Source organism: Trichechus manatus, unplaced genomic scaffold, assembly GCF_000243295.1.
Source record: "Trichechus manatus latirostris isolate Lorelei unplaced genomic scaffold, TriManLat1.0 scaffold00104, whole genome shotgun sequence".
NCBI classification, from domain to species: domain Eukaryota; kingdom Metazoa; phylum Chordata; class Mammalia; order Sirenia; family Trichechidae; genus Trichechus; species Trichechus manatus.
The window spans coordinates 8,662,818-8,668,878 of record NW_004444040.1 but is presented as its reverse complement, the minus strand read 5'-3'; the positions used below and the strand labels follow the sequence as shown (position 1 = coordinate 8,668,878).

Below are 6,061 nucleotides of genomic sequence, written 5' to 3'. Positions count from 1 at the left end.
TGAGCAAACTCGAGACTGTGAATAGTTTACAATTGATGAGGCATGATAGTAAGAGGGTTAAGAGTGATGATGAAGGATCCTGTATGCTAATCTAAATAATATGCATTTTATTTTAGAGGCAGTGGGAATCCACTGAAAATTTTTAAAAAGAGGGGAAGAGAACATGTTATGGACCAGCTGTAAGGTACAGGTAAGAGCAGGTGAGGCTTCAAGAGTGAATGAAATCACCCAGGACAGGAGAGTGTTCCTTTTAGAATCTGATAAAAATTATAAACTTCTCCACATAAATATATACACACAATTTTACAAACGAATATCCAGGTGTTCTCAGAGACCCACTTAAAGCACAGCCAGGGACCTGCTTAAGGTTTATAGAAGAGTGGTTATGAACTTCAAGTGTTGAATGGAAAGCAAGCGGGCTGAGGAATTGAAGACTTGGCAACAATAACATTTAAGATATCAACAGGAATGAAGAAGGTAGAATTAGACTCTGTTATCAGGACAGGAAAAGACTCAAAGCTGAGCTTTGTAGGGAAAATCCAAAGGATGCTCTTGGTTGAACTACTTCTGATTAGTAGGAGGTTTTGGAGGGGAAGAAGAGGCAGAGGGTTAAGAGATGACAGAGCAGTATTGCTCCCTGATTCCTCCATTTTTTTAAGTTGTTCACTCAAACAGGAAAAATGGTAGTTACCAATCAAGAAGTATTTAAGTTAGCTGTCAACATATGAAGGATTCCTGATGGTGCAATGGTTAAGAGCTATGGTGAGCTACAGCTGCTAACCAAACAGTAGTTCGAATCCACCAGCCGCTCCTTGGAAACCCTATGGGGCAATTCTACTCTGTCCTATAGGGTCACTAAGAGTCAGAATCGACTTGGCCACAATGTGTTTGGTTTTCTGGTTTGGTAGTGGCTGTTGCCTCCATCGTCTATTGTACGGGCTCCAGTTGGCCATCAACCCCTTTTATTTATTTACATTACCTGCCTGGTCCCTACAAAATTTTAGTCTTTTGAGTCTTTGGATTCTTACGTACACTTTTGATCTGAAAAGGCTCACCCCTAATATTCATTTATTTATTTATTCAGTAATTCATTAGCATTTATTGAATGTTCTATGCTAGGAACCAAGCCAGATGCTGGGAATAGAAAGGCAAATATAATGGTTCTTGTCCCAAGCTATTTACAGAATAGTCAAAAGAAGAAAAAAAGTAGACTTAGAAAATTCTTGTTGTGGTTTGTACAATTCCAAAAGGTCTCAGGGCACTAGTTTTGAATTATGGTGCTTTGATCACAAAACTGAAAAGTCTAGTCTCTCCTGATAAACCATTACTCATTCACTGTTTGGGTCAGTTATTCATAGAATAAGACAATTATTCATGTCCTTCAGGAGTGGAACAAAGAAGAGCTTGAGTATTAAAGGAAAAGAACAAGTTCTAGGCATAAGGAAATTTGAGAAAACACCAGAAAAGAAGGCAAGCGGAGAATTTTCCTGGATGAAAAAGAGAAAAGCTGGTGCAACATGGGTCAGGGCACCCTCATCCTAGCTTCTATAAATATTGGTTGCTAATGGCTCAGAGCTGCCTCTTTCCACATAGAACTGCCCTCAGCCAGTGGGAGCTGTCTTCTACCATTGGTTATAACCCTCCCTCTGGGAAAGGCGGCCAGTTACTGACAGACACCAGGGTACAAAAGACCAATTGAGAACAGTACAACTCATGGTCCAGAGCTCCCTGTGGGATCAGGCTGAGCCCAGATACCACCTGAGAACATGTCCTTGCTTGTTTTTTCCCCTTTTCTAATCTCGTTTCCCCACCTTTATTCTTCTGAGACCTCTTCCTTAATTAATCACCTACTCCTAAATTTTGTCTCTGGCTCTACTTTTAGCAAATTCTGACCAAAATAAACAACAAAGACGAAGAAAAGATTTATTTATGATTGTCTCATTAGAGAGTAGCAAAATAGCTGCATCTTAAGATGTGATTATCCTAGATCAGGATACAAAGACAGTAATGGCAGTGCACAATTTATATATCACAATTAAACTCAAAACTCAATGTGTAGTTCTCTTTAAAGACAAGAGTATACTGTCCTAGAAGTATGTACATTTCCACGTTGGAAATGGAAATTATTTAACTTTGATTTCAATGATGAATATAATCAGTCAACATAGGCTTCTGAGGTGCTTCCAGTAAACCATGACAGGAATGTTGGTTTCTGTTGGTTTGTGCTAGGCAAATAGCTTTCAGTCCTAGGGCAAAGCCAAGGACTACTAACTCTGGACTTTTTATTTCCAGAAAATGCTTGACCTGCAGATCATCTGTATTCTCATTAATTCAGTAGATGAGGAAAATGAAATCAAAATGGAAAAGGCCACAAGATCATGTTTTTAAACGTCAAGGGATGTCTTTCTGTCCTTATGCAAAAAATTCAGCAGCTGCCTCAGTATCTTGCCTTTGACCACTTTCAAATCTCTTCCTACCTCTCTTTCCACTTCCACTTACGTATAAGACTATGACACTGGGAGCAAGTTCATATTTTAAGAGAACTGAGAAGAATTAGAAAGGAGCCCTGGTGGCACAGTTGTTAAGCGCACAGCTGCTAACTGAAAGATCAGTGGCTCAAACCCACCAGCAGCTCCTCAGGAGAAAGAAGTGGCAGTCTGCTTCCATAAAGATTACAGCCTTGGAAACCCTATGGGGCAGTTCTACTCTGTCCTATAGGGTCACTGTGAGTCAGAATTGACTCAACGGCAACAGGTTTGGTTTTAGTTTGGGAGAAGAATTAGAGTTGAATGTTCAGGAGTTTCAATCCTTTTACCAAATGAATATCAGGATTATCTCATGTGTTCCAGCTCACATCTGATGTGTATTTGCACATCTGGGGCACACACCCATGTTCCCACACACACTAAACTACTCCTTTACATTCTCCTCTGCAAGTTGGTTTAAAAAAGTACATACCATTTGAGGAAAGAAGTAATTGGACTCCTGATGGAATGACATGGTAGCACCAAATCAAAAAAACCTCACTGCTCTCAACTTGATTCCAACTCATAGTGGCCCCATAGGGTTTCCAAGGCTGTACATCTCTAGGGAAGCAGACTGCCACATCTTTCTCCCAAGGAGCAGCTGGAGGTTTCCAATCCACTGACATTTTGGTTAGCAGTCGAGTGCTTTAACTGCTGCATCACCAGGGCTCCTTTCGTGGTAACACAGCAGATGGAAAATACAAGAAAAACAAACCAGTTATTGTACAATTGGGAATGTTGGGCAACAGATGCTCAGGAAAATCCACAGAAAGTGTTTAAATTTGTTCGGCACAATGTAGAACCTTTTCAGAAATGTATCCATCTTCTGTCACCAGGATATGTCCATTCCCAAACTAAAAATGTATGTTGGCAGCCCTAGCTGGGAAACAAAAGTTCTTTGATTTGCTCTCTTATCTGTTTCAAGTCTGTGACTGAAGGGGCATTGATATTGGTTGAGTTGTGTCCCGCTAAAAGATTACGTTGAAGTCCTGACTCCCTTACTTACAAATGTGATCTTATTTGGAAATAGTATCTTTGAAGATGTAATTAGTTACCATGAGGTCATACTGGAGTAGAATGGGCCCTAATCCAATATAACGTACAAGAAGAGGAGAAGAGACACAGAAGCAGAGAGACAAAGACGGCAGATGAGCGTGTGAATATGGAGGCAGAGATGGAGTTATGCTGCCACAAGCCGAGGAATACCTGGTGCTACCCAAAGCTGGGAAATATAAGAAGGATTTTCCCCCAGAGGCTTTGCAGAGAGCGTGGCCCCGCATTCAGACTGCTTGCCTCCAGAACTTTGAGACAATATATTTCTGCTGTTTTAAGCCACTCATTTTGAAGTGAAGGCTTTGTCAATTCAGCCTTAGGAAGCTAATCCAGGCACCATCTATGAGAGGTCTTTTTTCCTACTAAAGACTATAACTACCCAACCCTGGCAACCCTATCCCCCTTGCTCTGCTGAAACTTTTTCCATTTTTTCCATGAAACTTATCCCTACCTGACATATTTATATTATTGTTTACCCTCTTCTCGCTTCCCCTCCACAAGAATGTAAACACAGGGTCATTGTTTTGTTCACTCTCCTGTCGCCAGAAACTAGACTAATTCCTAGTATACAGTAAGTGCTTAATAAATAAGCTGAATGAAGGAACAAATGATAATGACAATCTCAGACACAGAGTCGCAAATGAGAAAAATGTGCAGTGCACGAATAATGTCAAATAAAGTAAGAATCCTGAAAAGCATCTGTAACATTCAAGAAGCATGTTTATCACACTTTTTAATTGTTTAAGGGGATACCAATATATTCATGGCTTTTTTTTTTTTTTTCCTGTGGTGAAAAAATTTATATTTAGAATCAGCCAGCTGGACTCAGTTTAGATGATCCCAATTTTGTTGGCAACATCCAAAGCATCATAGTCAGGAGCCAGTCAAACATATGCCTTCTTCTTTCCATCAGGTCTGATCAAGGTGTTGATCTTGGCAACATCAATGTCACAGAGCTTCACAGCTTGTTTGATCTGGTGCTTGTTGGCCTTGACATCCACAATGAACACAAGTGTGTTGTTATCTTCTATCTTCTTCAGGGCTGACTCAGCGGTCAGAGGGAACTTGATGATGGCACAGTGGTCAAGCTTGTTTCTCCTGGGAGTGCTGTTCCAAGGGTATTTGAGCTGCCGGAAGCTGGGTGAAGTGCGGATCTTCTTTTTTTTTGTGGCTGTGGACACCTTTCAGCTCTGCCTTCTTGCCTTCAATGCCTTTGCTTTGGCTTCAGTTTTGAGAGGGGCAGGGGCTTCCTTCTTCGCTTTCATTGCCATCTTCATAAAAAGCTATTCGTGGCATTTATATGCTAAAGCAGATCATGGAAGGAAACCCTGGGAAGGGTTATTTTAGTACAGAAAAATATTCATTTTTTTTTTTCCTCAATAAGGAGTTCATTTATGTGGCCACACTAAGTAGAGAATACAATGTGCTTATCATGCAGTTAGGCACTGAAGGCAGGGGAAAAAAATACAAAATTGTCTGGTACTGAATCTCAGCGATATCTCTTATCACTTGTGAGATAGGCATCAGTTAGGGTAAGGTCAGGCTGAGAGTGACAGAAATCCAAAATGGCAGAATAGTATATATATCTCTCATGTAATAGAAGTATAGAGGTAGTAGTTCTGGATTTGAAGGGCAGCATAAAGTCATCAGGAACCCAGGCTCTTCCTATTTTTTGGCTCTTCCTTCCAGGCATATGGTTTTCATCCCCAAGGTCACTGTGTGGTCCAATATGGCTGTCAGAGCTTGAAGCCATCAAGTGATCATTGAAGGCCTGAGGAAGGAAGAAAGTCAGAGGGTTACAAGTGCTTGTTTCAAAAAATGGTTCTCTCCTTGTAGTCTCAACTCCCTTTACTCATCTTCAAGTTCTACACATTTCTGTTTACATCTCACTGGCTACCCTCTGGTTGCGTGGCCACATTTAACTGCAAGAGAGTCTGGGAAAGGTGATATTTTAGCTCGCTGCATTGCTGACCCAAATGAAATTGGAGTTTTATTACAAGAGAAGAAATGGAGAATCGGTATTGGGTGGCAACTTGTAGTCTCTGCCATGCCTTGGGTAAGTTATTTATCCTCTTTAAGCCTCAGTTTTCTCATCTATAGAGTAGGGACATTAGAGTTGCTTAGGATTGCATGAAATAACGTATATAAAGTTTATGATACAATGTCTGACACATAGTAAATGTTTGATTAATGTTAATTGAGGTACTTGTTATTATTACTACCACGTAGGACAGAGTAGAACTGTTCATGAGGTTTCCAAGGCTGTAATCTTTACGGAAGTAGACTGTCACATCTTTCTCCCATGGAGCAGCTAGTGGGTTTGAACTGCCGACCTTTTGGTTAGCAGCCGAGCACTTAATCACTGCACCACCAGGGCTCCTAATAATTCAAAGGAAACAGAACAACATATAAATAAAAGACACAGGTAAAACATTCATTTTTTAGAGGAATTTAAGATTGTCAGACAGCACAAAAAATGTTTT

The 6,061-nt window shown here is 40.5% G+C and overlaps 1 pseudogene; it reads right to left on the bottom strand.

Moving 5' to 3' along the window:
* Positions 1-4,368: 4,368 nt before the first annotated feature.
* Positions 4,369-4,855, bottom strand: LOC101352997 (60S ribosomal protein L23a pseudogene; annotated as a pseudogene).
* Positions 4,856-6,061: the final 1,206 nt, after the last annotated feature.